Source organism: Hippocampus guttulatus, chromosome 5 (assembly GCF_054856545.1).
Source record: "Hippocampus guttulatus isolate MCC_2025c chromosome 5, RoL_Hgut_1.0, whole genome shotgun sequence".
NCBI lineage: Eukaryota > Metazoa > Chordata > Actinopteri > Syngnathiformes > Syngnathidae > Hippocampus > Hippocampus guttulatus.
The window spans coordinates 244,128-262,179 of record NC_141265.1 but is presented as its reverse complement, the minus strand read 5'-3'; the positions used below and the strand labels follow the sequence as shown (position 1 = coordinate 262,179).

General features: G+C 54.6%; 1 long non-coding RNA gene across 2 annotated transcripts in view; it reads right to left on the bottom strand.

Annotated features, from left to right (window-relative positions):
* Positions 1-18,052, bottom strand: part of LOC147204456 (uncharacterized) — a 32,372-nt gene that overhangs the window by 12,931 nt on the left and 1,389 nt on the right. For both annotated transcript variants that reach the window (XR_015101011.1, XR_015101012.1), the window contains exon 2: positions 2,890-2,992. This is a non-coding gene — a long non-coding RNA (uncharacterized LOC147204456). The remainder of the gene's footprint in view (positions 1-2,889; positions 2,993-18,052) is intronic.

The window sequence follows — 18,052 nt, the reverse complement described above, 5'->3', positions numbered from 1 at the left end:
GTTGCGCGGCGCCGTTTCTTGGCCGACTCCTGTCCCGGCACGCGCGCGGCCAACTTGGGGCCAAGCCCGGACGCCCGAGCCGCATTTGGACGTCAAGCGCGTTTTCGCACGGGTGCTGTTGTGTAAACACGGCCCCGCGCGTGCGTGTCAGGCAAGCTTTGTGTGCACTAAACGGCCACAGATAACGATCTGCTGAAGTACGTGAGAGCGCGTCGTCAGAGGGGGTGAGATTGAGCGCGTCAGCAAGGCGCCATCGCTGACCGAACAGCGCCGGCTTCGGCTTCGGCTTCTCCGCAGTTGCCGTTGTTCACGGCGTCACTTTTTGTTTGTGTGCACACAGGCGGCGTTTGCCATTTCCAGACTTGAGTGACTTTCCTTCGTGCTGGGATGATGGCGGGGGGGGGGGGGGGGGGCAGACAAACCCAAAACACACACACACGCACCCACCAGGAAACGCGAGCTGAGAATCTCAGCTTTGGCGGCTCTCGTCTCGCAGAGAAAACACGGCGAAAGGTCACCGGCGCGCCATCCTTGTCGTCGATGTCGCCGAGTCCCGAGCTGGCAACCGACGGTAGAAAAGGAGTCGGCGGCACGGGCGAGGCGACCGGGTGGGAGAAAGGATCCGCATCACGGCCGCTCGCTATCCGCGGCCTACGTGGGCATTAGCCCGGCGGCGCTCTGGCATTGCTCAAAGTCCGCCGCCTCCAATTCTATTTGCCGTGGCTTTACTCTGGCAGGAAACCACAACTGAGAGCGGCAATGAACAAACAACAACAAAACTCCTTTTTTTTTTTTTTCTATCTGACGTCGGCGCCTGCAAGTCAAAGCCAAACCAAGAACCCCCCCCGGGACGCATGGCTCATCTGCTCAAGAGTCGGGTCTTCTCACGTCCCCGCGCCGTATTGGCGTGTCCAACGGGAGTGGGGGGGCGCCGCCGCGGCTAAAGCGGTGGCCGTTCAAGAGAAGCTCACGCTCCTGCCGACCGCGTCGCGCTCCGTTAGCTTCCGCCGTCATAATAGTGCGTGCGCTGCGCGCGGGGCGTCTCCCGACCGCTGCGGAGGCTCGCGGCCACCGCCGCGGCGACGGGACCCGTGTCTGCCGGGACGGATTGGGAGTTGATTACGCGGCGGTTCGTGAAAAACCGGGCGGGTTTTCGGCGTGCCGGTGACAAGCTGTAACCAGAAGCGGGACAAGGAGGGGCGGGAGGTCAACTCTTTATTTTTTTTGTTTTTCGTCTCTGCGGGCACAAGTAGACGCCGCCGGTGCCCTTTTGGCCTAAGATGCTCACATTCATCGGTCGTGAAAAAAAAAAAAAGAACACGCTCCCCCCGTGTCATCAATTCATCAGGTGGCTATTTGAGTTCCATCGTCATGACAACGGGCAAACGCAATGTTGAGGAGTCAAGCCAGTCCGGATTGGCTCGACTCTCTCCGGGCTATTTTTATTCGGCGGTGTCCACCTGCCGTTTTCAAGCCGATTTGCCAGTCTAAAGCGTCATGTAAATGCTATGGAAAAAAGCCTTTGTGTGTTATTGCTGCCCGGTTTGTTGTCTTTTGCCCGCCATTCGGCGCTCTTTTTTTAGAGGTCGCCGCGCTCGCAGCTGCCGCCGCCCGACCGCGGCGACCGCCGCCGCGTGAGCCGTCATTTTCCTAACGCGCTGATAAATGGCCGCCGCACCTGGCCGGCCCACGCTAACTTGAGTCAACGGACGACGTGCCAAAGTTCAAAGTGGGGGGGGGGGGGGGGGGCGTCTTTGCATAGGCCCGCGAGAGGCCGCCGGCGTCAATGGCAACAAGCGCGCCGGCTAAATTTAGCTTCTTCTTTGGCTCTGAGCTAGCGCTAGCCGCCATCCCCCGGCTCGCTTCCCGACCCGTTCGCGTCACCCCCCCTCGGAAATGGCGAGACGGACTCCCGAGGCGGCTTCCGGCCACAAACGGCGGGCGGGCGCCGCGGCTTTGCCGAGACTTTTGTCGGTTTTGTTTTGCGGGTCTGCCGACGATGCGGACGGCTACGCCGGAAATGTCCCCGCGCGGCCGCCCCCGACCGCGGATGGCAGACGTCGGCCGCGGCGACTTTCCACCGAGCGGCTCGACTTTCCGACGCCTTTTTGCGGCCGCAAACGGGCAAATTCCAGGTCGCCAACTTCAAGGGGCTTCGGGGACCGGAGCGGCGAGCCGTCGGCTTCGAGTCCGATGCGGCGGAGCCGAGCCACTTGAGCCGCCCCCTTCTGCCCGAGCGGGACTCGCCGCCACCCGAAAGGCGGCGGACGTGGCCCCGCGGCTTTTAACCTTGCCGCCGCCTGAAAAACAAGCTGTTGCCACTGTGCAACTTTGCGCCTGTTGTGGCAACAAGGCCGGCGCTAATGTGCGTGTTGTGCCATCAACGCGCCGCGTTTTAACTGGCTCGGCGCTCGGCCCGTTTGAAGTGTGCGCGCGCCAGCTTCTCGCCGCTTGAATTGCAAAAGATGAAAGGCAGCCTTTTTAGGAATGTCGCACGTTAAGAAAATATCGATTGAAAAATCGGAGTCGAATATGACATTTGAACGTTCGTATCCGACAACTATAAAAAAGAAACATCGAGAATAGTTCAACGCCGTCCGGTCATTTTTATGACAAAAAGCTGTCGAAACCAACGGGTCCGCTCTTTTTGTTTTCACTGGGGGGAATAAACACTTGACCGTTCTTGTTTGAGCCATCGAAATCCCATTTGTTTCTTTTCAGACGCTGCGAATTATTCCATGTCAACTGAAAACGTCTTCATGCGTGGCTGAACACGGAAGTAGGCGCGCAAAAGATTCCGGAGAGCCTCCCTTTCCATGAAATCGTTTGGGGGGGGGGGGGGGGAAGCAAACAAAACAAACAAACAAGGACATGTCGTGAAACGCTCACCCGGAATGCAGCGTCGCTCTGATGGTTTGCGCTCACATTCAAGCGTTGCCCTGGCGACGGGGTGCATGATGGGAAAACCAGAAAACATGTGCGCTCTTTAAACCTGCCAGGGAAGAAGAAGGGGGGGGGGGGGAGCCAAAACTTGACACGTGTAAAGCGGACGCGTCGAAGAGAAGATCGAGCGAGGCGGGAATTGAGCGGGGAACCGCGGTCGGTCCGTCGCAAAGCCAAATAAAATCCCAAAAGTCAAAGGAAATCGTAAAAGTCCCCATTTGAGAAAAAGAAAAAAAAAAGCACACATTCTTTTCACGTTAGCGCTTTTAATGGGCCGAACCGGAGCCCTTCTTACATCACGTCAGGATTGGTTGCGGTATGAGTCGCGGGCGGCCAAGAATAACCTCATAAATGAGGACCGCCAGGCCAGACGCCCGCGACCCGAGCGACGAGGAAAGCCGAGCGCGCGTGGCGCTAAAAAGAGCGCATGCGTTTCCCTTTCCCGGCGCGGCGCCGCTGGATTTTTGGGAGGTTTGTTTCGATCCAAGAAGCGAAGCGCTCGGAGGGGCGTTCCAATCGATCACGTGACGCGCGCACGCGCTCGGGCGGGCGCCAGACCGGATGGAAGCGTTCGTTTAGCGACGTCGCTCGTCCTCAAGCGTGTCCGCGATGAACGTGGCCTCCGTTTCTTTTATTGGCCAATTACCGTCGCAGCCCTCACGTTGCCCGGTTGGGTTTTGGCGGCCATGTTGGCGAGGTCGACCCCTCCGCCAAAGGCGACGCACGCGCATCGAAACGTTTCGCAAACGACTTTCATAAGGTTGGCTTTTATTTATTGATTGATTGATTTTTGGGGTCGGTGCCAAAGGGCAAGCGATCAGAATGTACCATCGGAGAGAAAAACAAAAGACAATCTTTGCACCCGTGAAAAGTTGGCGTTGGAGCGCATGCTTTTAGCTCGCTCGCGTCAGGCGAGTTTGGAATTTTTCATTCCGGTCTTGACTTGAATTTGTCATCCTGAATTTGGTTCGAATAGGTTTTCGAGTGCCTCGATTGGCTTTCGTGAACGGTCGAGGCCATTTTCACCCGTCGGGCGGAGTTAGTTTGGCCCGGCGCTCACGTTTGTATTTGATTGCGTTCACCGCAAGGTTTTTGTTTCCATTCGTTTCATTTCGCTCCGCGTCGCGCTGACGTCCGGCCGACCCAAATCTGGATTTCGAGCCCGATTATTTGAGTCCGAGGCGAGACCGGCAAAGATATCGCGGCACTCTGGCCGCCGCCCGTTGTGAAGATCTTGACCTAAGAAGGCGCTTTTGAGTCCGGGACGAGTCGCGATCGATCGTGAGCGTCCTCGTCTGGTCGGTGTTGTGTTTTTATTGTTTTGTTGAAACAAAGAAAAGAAAAAAAAAATGGAAAACCGAGGCGAAGGCAGAGGACGAGGCGGAGCGAAAAGACCTTTGGAAAAAGCGCGGTCGCACGCGCCCACATAAATGTCACGCAAGATTTAAGCGACGCGCCGTCCCAAGGCTGCAACCTTTTGGCCCGACGCTTTGCTTTTTCCCACCGTCCTCGGCCCGACGGCGCGCGTGCGTCTTTTCCATGCGCGGCGCGGCCTTTCCAACCGCCGCGCCGACGATACTAATAAGTCATCTTGTCTCGCAGCTTACGCCTCCTGTCCGCAAGTAATAAAGCTCAGAATCAACAACGTCCCGATCGAGACGTTAAGCCCGGGTGAGCGCCTTGCGCGGATGAGCTTCATCGGCGGCACTTTCAGGCCAGGAGAAGAAGAAGAAGAAGAGCTTGGCAGCGGCTCGGACCTCGGAGCGAGGCCCGCGCGGCAAAAACTGTTTTCCACGTATGGATTTGATTTTTTTTTTACGGATTTTCTTCCTCATCACTCACGGCTCGCTCGCATGCCATCTTTCTATCCGTTTTACTTTGCATAAAATGGAAAACGCATTCAAACGCGACAATCCGCGTCTTGTGAGCATCTGCGATTGTATATTCTATATGGATAGCCATCAATGCGCAAGAGCGCGCCAAGTGCGACTCTGACGTCATCGCTCCCGTCGGTTGCACCCAATTTGACAAGAGGGAGGGAGAACGCCAACGATGGCCCCACTCACCGTCATCCCCATCGCGCATCAGAGCGAGACGACGGTTTGGTCCGATCGCGCTCGCTTTCGCCTGCCGGCGCACCCCCCGGCGGCGGGGGGGTGCCCAGCTGTCCGGGCAAAGAACCAAAATGCAAAGACTCTATTTGGACCCAATGTATTTTGTGTCGCGCGGATATTTATGAGCTGCCTTTGGAGTCTTTTGCTCTTCTTTTACAACGCTGACACATGGCAATAAGATGTTGGCCCGTTTGAAGTCGCACATCTGCGCGCCAGCGGAAACGCGCAAAATCTCGCGTGCCTCTTTCATTGTTACATCGGAGGTATCGTGTGTGTGTGTGTGTGTGTGCGCGCGCGCGCGCGACCGGGCCGGCTGCTGCGAGCTTGTAAAAGAGTGGAAGATGGGGATTCCACATGCTTATCCGAGGAGATAATAAACAAAAGGGGGTGAGGGGGGTGGGGCGGGGGTCCGGCGGCTGATATATTGGGCACATGTGGGCTCTTGGAAGGATGAAGGACGGAGGTGGAGGGAGGTGGGGGGGGGGGGGGGCGTGGCCGGACACTTGAGGCCTCTCCGAGAACAAGATGAGTTCGGTAGATCACATGGTCCCACTTGAAGAGATTCCCGCCCCGACGGGGAGCGCCGCACCCACACTTGACTCGCCAGCTCAATTGCGCTCATTTTCCACCATATGGGAAATACGGCCAAAAAATCGGCCCAGCGGCAACAAAACAAACATCGGGGAAGAAAAAAAGGAGCCGACCAAAAGCCGACGGTTGCGCGGGCTCAAAACGGCGACAAAGTAGCCTCAAAGTCCACTCGGGCTTTCTCCAATTAGGGTGCCCGGCTTAGTTAGGCTTTCAAAATAGGTGCATCCAACGCCATTAGTTTGATCGTACAACTCATTCCTATGAAGAAACATTCATCCGGCGGTGACTTTCCTCACCGGCTTTGAGTAGGCCGTGCGGATTTTGCGCTCACCTGCGCGCAAAACGCCTTGGCCGGATTTGTTCCCGGAAACGGTGTGCGGAGGCAAAAGTGTTTTTTGTTACAACTGTGACTTGTTGTGATAACACCGAGCCCGTGACAGCACGCGACGGCGTCGCCGGCGGCGGCGCGTCCACATATTACAAATATTACAACCCGGCTCCGCGTCCACATATTACAAATATTACAACCCACCTGGATTAAATCGGAACAGGCTGAAAAAAAAAAAAGAATCTATACAAGGGGCTGTCTTTGACTGGGCAAAAACTAAAAATGCCTCGCCCGCGTCGATGAAAGGTGCTCGGTCAGGAAAACAATTTGCGTCCATGAATCATCACGGGCCCCTTTTTCCTCTTTGACAAGCCTCGGCAAGACGCTCGCACATTTCCACGTGTATTTGGACTCCGAGACGAGAAGTGTGGACGTTCACCTTTAATAGGCATCGCGGAAATATGCCCTTGACCCGAGTCGGGCGCCCAAAGGTCCTTTTTAATGTTTCCACCCGGCCAGGTGGCTCTCGGAGACCACCGGAAGGGTTCATAATGACACTCGCGGGCATAGTTTCTCTATCCTCCCCATAGAACCAACAAACGCGGTTTACCGCAAACTGATCATTCTATCCGTATGTCCGTATGTGCGGCGGGCGAAGGAGCAGCGCAACGTCCATCGAATAGAAGCGAGAGAGCGATTTCAAGTTGAACGGCATCGGTCGTTGTTTTTTTGTTTCCAAACTTACGGAGCCGCTTCAGTTCGTCAAGTAAGTTGATGTTATTTTCAAAGGCAAAGCGAACGTCGTCGCGCGAGACACTTGCCGTTTAGCGTCGTTCGGATGGGCCGCTTGGTGTTCTGAGCCAAGCGCGGTCTGCACGTTTGAATGCCGTGGGTATTTACAATCGTATTAATCAATGAAGTCATTCATTGAGTAATTGAATCGAAACTTTGAAAGACGTTACAAATATTTGCTAACGATTGTCTTTTAACCTACACATTAGCTCGCGGACCTTAGCGTGCTAGCTTAGGGTTTGTGTTCTATTTTATGTCCGTGTTTTTATGTGTAAAAATGGCAAGAAACATCGACGGGCGTGCTCATGGAACAAGTCCGTCTGTCCGCGTCGCCGCGGCGGGGATGTGGCGAGGGCGGAGCGGTACAATTTTCCCTCCCGCAAAACAAAACAAAACAACAATTGTGGCATTCGAGGGTTTTAAGCCGCAGAACACTTTGAACCGGGATGTGGAGGCGCTACTCTGTATTCGGAAAGACAAATCGTCGCGGCTGAAAAGGAGGCGGGTAGAACGGCGGGGACGGACGGCGCGAGCCGGCCGGGCCGCGACACTCCGGCCGCTCCGATTGTTTCCGCCGCGCCGGCGTTTGTCGCCGGACCGTACGCCGGAACCACGAGGGGCGAGTCGCGTGTGCGGTACAAACACGCGCGCGCCGCACCGCCGGCCTCACTTCAATTTTACCTTGCGGCCGGTCGGGACGGTGGCCGCCTTTCCGAGAAATCCCGCCGTCATATTTTCAACCGGATGGAGCGCGAGGAGAAAAGCCGGGGGGGCGGGGAAGCCAATTTGGGGCCGCATTTGGGCGGTCGGGCCGGACGTCTGCTTAAGAGATAGCGCGCGTGTTTGTTTGTTTTTCCTTGGCAATTGCGTACACAGCTTTGTGAGGTCAACGAGCGCGCCACACAACAACACCAAAGACAACAAGCGCAACACCTTTCTCCCGCGCAACCAAGATGACACGGTCAAAACCGAAGAAGCATCTTTTCGGCTGTATTTTAGCACCATCTGATCGCAAAAGTGATGGAATTGGGTGAGAATATAGTACTTTCAAAAAAAAAATGCATGAATGATGTCAGAACACCATTTTTATAACATTTTACATATGAGTAGAATCGCATGCTGAAACTGCTGGAATTACCAAGGAACCCCCCCGCCCCCCACTTAATTTTTCTTCATGGCATCAAAACCTACGAAAAAACGTTTGCCACTGCTGCGCTAATGACATCAAGTAAGAATTTACAGAAAAAAAGATGAGGCGTGGGAGCTGATGAAACCTCTGCCCCCCGTGACCTTACGTTGTCACGGCGATGCGCGGCATGAAGTTATGCTTTGCGCGGTAAGGGGGCTAATTCCGCTAGCGCTGGGCAGCCAATTCCCATGAAACGGCCCCGATATTCCTTTCATTTCTTCTCCGCCCAGCGATTAGTTGCGGTGGGGGAGAGGGGTGGGGGGCTATGAAAGGAGGTGCTTGTGGGGGGAGGGGACGGGCGGGGGCTTGGCCGCTCGCATGTGCACTGACGTCCACAAAGCAGAATGAAATATGAAATATCCAATTTCTGGCTTGTAAAAGCGAATCTCGGGGAAGAGGAGCCCCTTCACGCAGGTAACGCCAAACATTCTCCGCCCGCTCTCCTTAAGTCTCGTACTTGATTTGAGAACGGCCGTTTCCGACTGGCGGCAAGCCGCCCGACGGCCGAGCGCGAGTTGGCGTGTTCTCCCCGTGCCGGCGTGGCTTTTCTCCGGGTACAGTACTCCGGTTTGCTCCCGCACGTTCTAAAAACGCGCACGGTCGAATGCTCTAAATGGTACCTCGGTGCGATTGTGAGCGCGGATGGCGGTCGGTCAAGACGCGCGGCGGAGGCGACGGCGCGCCCGCCACCCTCCCCCGAGGAGAAGCGCATCGCATCAAGGATGGATGGACGGATATATCAACATCTCTCTCTCTATACGCGCACACACGCACGCGCACGGTGAGGCGCGCGCCTGCTTTTGTCACAAATGTATCCGTGCTTCGAGTTAAGTCAAGAGCGGGAGTACTTTCGCAACCCCTGCCGCTTCGCATTTGCATCTTGTCGTTTGTTTTTGGGCCGACGGGGGCGAAAAGAAAGCCGCCGAAGCAAAGGTCGCATCAGGCGGCGCGAGACGTGCGCACGCGGCTCATTTACAACTCGCGTCGGCCGACGTTTACGGCTTTGGACGACAGGGGCCATTTCTCGGGCCTCGGCGGATGTCGGTCCTCCTCGTAATGGAGCCGCCGAATGTCAGAAAAAAAAAAAAAAAGATGACATCTTCACGGGTTTCTAAAAATGGATAATGACGCTTGAATTTAGCGGGAAGTGGAACAAAAGGTCAATGTCCAGAACCGCCGACCACGAATTGCCTCGGATGCATTCGAGAAAAAAAAAAAAGGAAAAAAGTTGACATTCTACTATTTCGTATTAAGCTGAAGAAATCGTGAAAATGACTGAAACAGAATGGAAACGTTGAGAAAATGGTGTTTTCATCATCAAATGCGTGTTGTTATGAGCTGTAACATTTCAGGGAGTTGACTCATGCTTTTATTTGGGTGTGTCATTTCATATCTATTTGGACAAAAGGGGGGAAAAAAGCTTTTTGAAGGGTTGGATCGTTTTGGGGGTTTTTTTTCCGAATTGCGTTTGGCTTTCCGCTTATTCGCGATGAGAGCCGCTTTTCTTCGGGGGTGGTCGCAGCACCCTGAACCGGTTGCCGGCCCATTGCGGGGCACACGTGGATAAGCAAACATTCGCACTCACACCAAGGCGCAATTTCAGGTGTCCGGTCATCCCGCCGAGTATGTTTTTGGAATGCGGGAGGAAAACAAAGTACCCGGAGAAAAGCCACGCAGGCACAGAGGGAAGCCCAAGGCCCGGAATCAAACCCATGACCTCTGCACAGGTGGGCGTGCCACCCACGTTTTTTTTTTGTCTCAAAAACATCCCAACTGACCTATTTTTTTTTTTTTTTTTACACATGATCCAGATTGCCGCCGTCCGACAAAAACAATGCGCCTCTGTCTTTTTTTGTTTTTGTTTTTTTTGAAGCCAACTGCGTCTTTTGGTCTGGCAAAATGTGCCGGCGAGCGTTTTCCCGCCGGCGGGTCGCGAGTGAGAAGAAGCGGCAAGCGCGTCGCGCGAAGGAGCGGCAAAAGGGCGTAAATGCGATACAGGTGCCGGCCGGCGCGCGGCGGAGGCAAATCAATCGTCCGCTGTCAGACGGAAGATTCCAGAGCGTGAAACGACACCTCCGCTTGAGGGAAAACACTTGTGATGTCTCCCAGTTGTTGACCGGGCGCCGACCCCCTCGCGCTCACCTGCTGCTGGCACCGTAGACAACCCGGAAAATTGCCTTTGGATGTCAAAGCTAGAAAAGTTTGGACTTCTTTCGGGGGGCGCGGGGGGAACACGTCTTCACGTCGCGCATCGTGAGGCGGTCGCGCTCGCCGGCGAACGGCGGCGCCCGGCCTCATGGCTCTCGGCCCGTTCTCAAACGCTTTGGACGCCGAGTCCCCACGCGGCGACTCACGCGCGGGACAAATGGCGCAAGACGCGGCTTTGGCCGTGTCGAGGGCGCTCACGTCTTTGCGGGGGCGCGCAAAACGGCAACGGCGTGTCCGAAGGCCCGGCCATGCGCAATCGGGCTCCTTCGGCTTCTCGTCGAACTGAACGAAAAGAACTTGATTTGATCACCTCCACGTAGTTTTTCAACGGTGGCATTCAAGATTATTATTATTTTTTTTTTTTGTTCCTCTCGCTTCCAGAGATTCTTGTGAGGGTTTCCACTTTTCAAATCGTCCTTCCTTTCAAAATGTCGGGCCACACGGGCATTCATTTCAAAGCGGAATCAAATCCCTCATCCGAGGGGAGGCCGGCGACCGTTCCTACTCGGGCCCCTTTTGCCGCTCGATATGCACAAAAGCAGCCTCGGGACGGCCGCGTGCGTGACGGACGGCTTTCTTTGGCCCAAAAACCAAAAGCGTGCCGGAACAGGCAACGTCTCCCCCGTTCTCGCATACTGTCCCGCCGATGAGTCGGATTTCACAGCGCCTCATTCCTTCACTTTGACTTCCACGCGGATCCGCTTCTGTGTGTGTGTGTGTGTGTGTGTGTGTCGTAGAGTCGAAAACGGGCTCGGCGCTTATTCGGATGAAGCGGACGACGCACCCGCGCTTGTCAACGCGCGTTTCGGTCATCGAATTGAAACGACTTTGGCCGATGTTTATGCAATAAGGCTTTTTCTTTGGAGCGCCGTTTGCCCTCAAACAAGCGGCGGCGGCGGAATGTTTGATGTTCGTCGGCGCTCGCTTGCCAAATCACGAGGCACGCCCAGGCCGCCCGTTTCGTAACACCACCGCGCCATCCCCTTTCCAAATCACCCCGGCGAAAAGCTCCAAAACGACAACAAGAGCGGACGCGAAGCGTCCCGTCGAGACGCGTGTTGAACGTGACCGACGATCATTTGCTTGGAGATCACGGCAAAGGAACGCTGGCGACTTTTGATTTGAGAAGCTTCCGCTCAAGTGATTCTCCAGGCGTCGCGGTAGCAGTCGGCGCGAGCTCGCTCGAGCGGGATGCAAAAGTCCAATTGAGTTTCGGGGCCGCCGCAGGTGCACGGAAGGCTCCAAATTGTCCCGAGGAGCGGCTCGTCTCGGGCCGGCCACCGGGTGAGGGCGTACCCCGCCGAGCGCCCAAAGGAGAAGCGGATCCGAGAAAGGACGGACCGTTGAAGAAAAAAACCCCACGTGGGCACAAGATGTTTTTTTTCCGCCGCGACTTAACGGGAAGCAGGTGGACATCATTCGGGCCGTAAGAAAAGAGCCCAACGAGGCTTCCCCAGAAGTGTAGCCGCGTAGATCAGGGGTCGAGTCGTTAGTTCACGGGGAGGTCGCCCTGAAAAGGCCCCCCCTGAGCAAATGTTATGCTTGGCCCGTTTGGCAGAGCTCCGTGCCCACCGTTTCCTTTCTCCAGCAACGACAAATCAAGACGGAGGATAGAGTTGCCGCTAATGGCTTCACCTCTGCGGCTGGCTTGCTCGCCCCCCCCCCCCCCCCCCCCACCTCACCACCACGCCGAGCGCTTCGTCGCCCGTAACCCGACACGCCGGCGTGAAAAAGGAAGCGATGACATCCTCCTAATAGAGACGTGCGGCGCGCTTCCAGTCGCTCCTCGAAATCCAATCAAAGACTTTCCGCCGCGCTTTTCCGCCTCGGACGCCGTCACGCCCGTTTTACGCTCGGTGCGGCAAAAATGACATCATTTGCGCAACCGCGCCCCAAACCGGCGGCATCCGACCGGCCCAAATTTTCACGTGGCGCACCTAACCCCCACCCCAAAAAAATCGGATGAAAAAACATGGCGGCCGACCAAGAGTCGCTTGATGTTTTCGACTTCCCGGTTCTTTGTTTTCCTTTATTTTCTGCTACGTCTGGACACCGCACCCGCCTTATATTTGGCATCGTTCCGGTGAATAATGTTTGCTTGAAAAAAAATGAAATAAAACGAGCCATGCAGAAAACGCAGATTTTTTGGGGGGGGTTTCTTCCCGCGGAACGGCAAAACAACTACTCCTATGGAATTTGTCATTTGCAATATCATGGCCTTCCAACATCCAAAGCGGCGTCTCGCCGGAGCTACTTCCGAGCCCTGAGGCCTCCCTGGCCCGTCCTCTTCCAAACTGGCTTTTTTTCTTTTCTTTCTTTCCTTTTGTACGGACGCTCGGACGTCGTTGAAATTCCCCATTCGGTCTATTTCCTAAAAGGTGACGCGGACAACATGGAAGATATCCCCGTATCATACGACGGCCGCAAGGACGACAACAACAAAAATCACTCATAAGAAAGGAAGAAAAAGATTCAAGAATATGAGACGCCTAATTCACGACACACGTATTGGAAAAATACAAAACGCAACGCAAACTAGATCCACAAATCATTGGTTATGAAAAATTAAATTGGAGACACGACAAAATATTTGAAAAAAATCTAATAGACAAAAAAAATGCAGAACCCCCCCAAAAAACTATTTCAAGAAATGCATAATTATAAAAAAAAAATGAAAAAAAACCCCCCACTCAAATGATCAGATGGGGAAAAAAAACGATGATGAAAACATCGGCTAAAAGAACAAATATGAGGAGAAAAACTGAAAAATGCGAGTTGAAAAATAAAAGCCATGAGCAAAGGGGGAAAAAAAAAAACGACACAACGGTGCGGGCGCCGCCCTATCTTCAGTGGCGGTGGAAAATCTGGAGCGGTGTTTTGTTTCCCCCCAACGAGCCAGCGGCAAATCGCAGCAAGAGCCGACGGCGAGACGCTCGCCCGATCGAGTCCTTGTTTTTCGAGCCGAGCGGAGCCCGGCCCGGCGGGTTGACGCGGGCCCCGACGCCGGCGACTCGCGTACGGACGCGCGACCTCGCCCCGCGAGAAAAACAGCCGTCGCGACGTCCGCCCGCCCCCCGCCCTCCTTTTTTTTCCTCTCTCGGCGCGGCCGTTGCAGAAAAAGGCCCGGCCGCATGCTTCTCTGACACGTTTCATTATCGCCCGCGCCAAAGCGAGAGCGAAAGCCGCCCCGATCCCCGCGGCTCATTCGGCGTCGGGGGCGCTGAAACCGGAGCCCGTTTCTTGCTAAATGCCGCCATTCGTCACGGGCCGGGCTTTCGGGGATTAGCCGCTCCGTACCAGAGAGAAAAGCGGGGGCGGCGCTCGTCCGGCGCGGCGTGTTCCAGTAGTGTTTGTTTAGCCGCCGTTTCTTTTAAGTGGCGTCGCGCTTTGAGAGGGGATCGTAAAACGCCGGGGCCCTTTGAGCCGCGGGGGCGAGCGGGACGCGGAACGGTTACTCGGCGCCCGGATCGACGGCGACGCATCGGAGGCGCGTCGCTAGCGAGCGAGTCAAAACGCGGCCCGACCCCGTCGACTCGCCGCTCCTCCGTGGCGGCGCCCTCCCGCCATTGAGCTTTCTACCCTGGCTTACGTCGGACGTCGTTCCGCTTGGACGCCGTCACTTTGAAAGAGGAGTGAAACAGGAAGTGGGGGGGGGTGGTTTGTTTGAAATGGAGTTTCCGCCTCCAGAAAGCTCGATTTTCGAATGTAGCGCTTTGGGCATTATTCGTCACGTGTCTTGTGAAATGGCAAGTTTGTCAGTTTGGAGGGGGGGAAAAAAGCGCATTTGTTGACTGTCAACAGAGAGCGAAAGATGATTCCGCTCCAGGAACTCGTTTTGGGCCTGCTCTCTCTCAACACGCGTGAGAACCGTCGCCTTCTTGCAAAAGTGACAAAAAGAAGTGCCCTTCACGGTCATTGAACGGGGCGCATCGACGACCGGGGGGGGGGGGCTCCATTCTGCAGTGCTAATTGCGCCATCCGGTGGAACCTCGGGGTTTGACATCCGTAGTGTCTTTGGGTCAGCCTTTTTGGGGCGTTTGTTGCTCTTCACAGCTTTCAATGGCAAGTGGCCCATTGAGCGACGAGGAAAGAAAAAAAAAAAGGCCCACAGCGGATCAGGACATTCCCGAAGCCGGCCGCTCAAGATTTGCCAAACGGTGCCCACCGCCCCTACTGCCCTCTGCGCAACCGGCGCGCAGACTTTCCGATTGAGTCGCGTCTTTGCCTGGAATGGGACCGAAGCGCATAAAACGCGCAAGTGGCGAGTGGGCTTCCGCCATTTCGAAGGCGCATGTGTTTCGGGCTCGTCGCAGCGGATACCTGCCCCCCGCGCACGGACGCATCCGGCATCTGCGAGCCGTTAAGGACGCTTCATCTCGGACTCGTCCGCGCAGGCGGGGTGGGGAAGCTGGCGCGCGGGGCTCCATCTGCAAGTCATATGGTCGGCGCGTTCCCACACAAAATGGCAATTTGCGAGAGGCGGCAAGTAACAAAAGCGCAACCGCCTCGTTCCCGTTCTTCCACTCGGGACGCTTTGCGGGAGATCTGTCGATTTTGGGCCTTCCTTCCTTTTTTTTCCGCCGCCCTTCGGCGTAAACGCCGCCTTGCCTCGGCGTCCTCCCCGGTCGAATCGAAGGAGGCCCCGCCGACGGACGGGGTGAACGCGCCGCGAGAGCCGCAATACAAAATAAGAACTCCAACGGTGGGCTGTGCGCATCCTTTCGCCCAACGCCCAACGCAAACCGTTGCGTTTGGTAGCCTTCGCAATCGACATCGGACATTTACGAAAACTTTTGCTTCCGTTGGGACCACAAAATCAAACGAGCCGTGCAGAAAACGCGGATTGGGAGCAAAGCCCGCGCTACTTTCGCGTCGCTACATATTTGGAAAGCGCACTCGCGCTCCGTCGTGGGTGAAGCCCACGCTGGTTTTCAAAAGAGCGAATCATAACGGCCGCCAACACGAGCCAAAGTCATTGAACACTCCAACACGAAATACGGCGCCTTCTCAAGCAGGCGCCAAAGATTCCTTCGGCGTTTGACTTCTCACCTTGAGTTTCGTCCATTTTTACCGTCGGGCGCCTTTCTTCCCCGCGCATCGGAGTCGGCTCCACCTCCGAGCGCTTATTTACGTCAGCGCTTCGCGATTTATGACACGGTCCTTTCCTACACCCTTCAAAATAAAAGCGCCGGCGGCGTTACCCTCGTCGCAAGGTCAAACATATCGACACCGAAAGCGATGGCGCGGAGAGCTTAGAAAATGAAAAACCAAGAAACGGGAAGGCGACGTGGAGGAATGTCCATTGGCGGCGCATGAACGATGAGGGCCCAAAGAGGCGACGGGCCCGCGTGCATCTTGTGCCGGCAGAAAATCTCCGTCTGAACTGGGAGATCACGGCAAAGGTCCATTCCGAATTGAAACGGGTTCAGAAGTGCCTTTAACTGCCGCAACGCGCAACCGGAAGCCACCCAACTCACTTCAACATCGTTCCTTTGCACCACAGCACTACTTATATATGATGCAAAAAAACACAAATCAAGTTTTTCAGGGACTCACGAAGGAAAAGTCCCCCCCGCCCCCCCCCCCCCCCTGAAAAATGCGGCCAAACATTGCGTAGGTAAGCAGGATTTTCTTGTTCTCGTAAGATAATGGAGCATTTTTTTGTATAAAAGGTCTTTGCATTGCGTCACCTTGCCAAAATAGGTTCCGTCCATACAATTCAAAGTCCAAATTCATTGTTATTTTTGTCCTCAAGTACATTTCAGAGCCTGACTCGACTTTTTTTTTCCTCTCCGTACCTGTACTCGTACTTCTCGGATGGCACGCCGAGGCGTGTTGCGACGAATCATCTGTTTCCACTCACCGACGTGCTCGGGGAGCTTCGGCTCGTGACGGATGCGAACAGATGCGTCGCGGCCACGCTTCGGCGCATTAAGATCAATTGTCAGCTCAAACGCTTTTCCTGCTCTTTGACCCGACGGGAAAAAAAAAGCGGCGTCGGATGAAGATGCGAAAGCGGCCTTCCCTCGGCATTCGCGCATATTCTTCCTTTTTCTTTTGAAGTCCGGAGCAGACAATTGTTGAGCGAGATTTCAACCCGTCCGCCGTATCGTACGCGGCTTTACTATTCGAAGAAATTTGGCAAATAAGATCAGAAAACCCAGTCGGGATAACATCGTGCGATCAAAAGCCGCAGTTTTGTATTCATCCGGTGAGTTGTTGCTCGGGGATCCATCTCCGAGGACGAGGCGTCGTCGTACATGTCGTCCGAATGTTTGTCTGCGATGACGCTCGCTTGCGGTTGTCGCAGAAGGCGCCGTTCAAAACGGGATGGGCAATGCGACACCAATGGATGGAGCAAAGGAAGTGCGGTCTCCTCTGTAGGGTATTCATTGCCCCCGTGCCTCTCTCCCGCGGCGTCACGCACGGATGGGGGTTTTTTTCGGGGGGGGAGGGGGGGGGGGTGCCGGGACGGAAGCGCTTTACAAGGACGAGGACGGACAGCGAACGAGGACGATGACCGAAGGGGATCCAGGTCGCGGCCAAGTGCCCCTCTCTGGTCATCCTCACGTCCGAAACGCTGTCGGGATTTAGAGCTCAAGCGCTTCATCCCTATTCGGTGGAACGGCATGAAAAGGCGAGGGGGGGCCGAATTTGGGCCTTTGTGACCGAGGCGGGCTTTGAACAGGCTCGGGATTGAAATCAAGTGGCACGCCGCCGACTCGTCCGCCGGAGCCTTTTTCAAGGTGACCGCCGCGCCGCAACCGCTCGGCCTTTCACTGCCAAATGACTGCGGCCGAGCCTTTTCCTGGCTCGCCGAGGCCGAACGGCGCGCGGCGGGCCGCGAGGTCACTCGGCTCGCTTGATTTGGCTCGCATTTACATCCGCTTCCCCATAAGAAAAGGCCAGTCGGGCCCCGGCAGGGGAAGTCAAGATCAAAGATCAAATTGCTTTTGTGAACTGAGCCCGGATATTCAAATGAAGGCCTGTGTCAGGACGGGACGCTTTGAATGCGCCGGTGGGCAAACCGGGGATCGCGAGCCGGCTCGCGGCCTGCGGCTTTGCAGAAGCGCCGTTTTATCTTTCCTGTCGATCGTGGATACGAGCTTTCCGTTGAGGCCGACTGATTTCCAAAAATGCAAGTGTTATTTTTAAGATGCCAAAGGTCCTCTTCCTGTCTATTTATAATATATATATATATGTGTGTGTATCATTAAATTTCAACATTCTGCAGAATTAAAACTGGTCGACATTTTCATGAAAATCATTGCCATGCCAGATGAAAAAAAAAATAAAGAAAGCCTGCCAGAGCAGATTGTTTGAAAACCTGACCGAGCATGCGTATCCTTTGTTTTTTAAAGTTTCGTTTGTGATGTTGGTGCATAAAGTGAAAATAACATTTTTAATTTCCTTGAGCAAAGTGTTTTTAACTGCTGATCAGTGGGGAAAAGACAAGCGAGCTTTGACTTGGCCAGAGATGGATTTGCCGCCACGGTATTTGGTTCACTCTGTGTGTGTGTATATATATATATATATATATATATATATATTTCAACAAATACAAGCAATCATCAGGACAATGTCAGATTTATTGGAGATTTATATTTTAGGTTTATCGGTTAGGTGTATGCCAAAATAAAGGCAAATGAACTATGAATTCAGTTGTCAACTCACTAAACACTTGACTTGCAAAATTTGACCAAACAAGTGTGGCGTAAACATATCCCAGTTCTGCTAGTCATAAATCAGATTCCAACAATAAAGCAAACAAATCAGTGGCTATATCTACTTTTCAGTTTTCATGAAACAATGTTCAGTAAAACAAGTGTGTGTGGGGGGGGGGGGGTGCGCGCGTTTAAAATATATAGAGATACTCGTGTGTGTGTG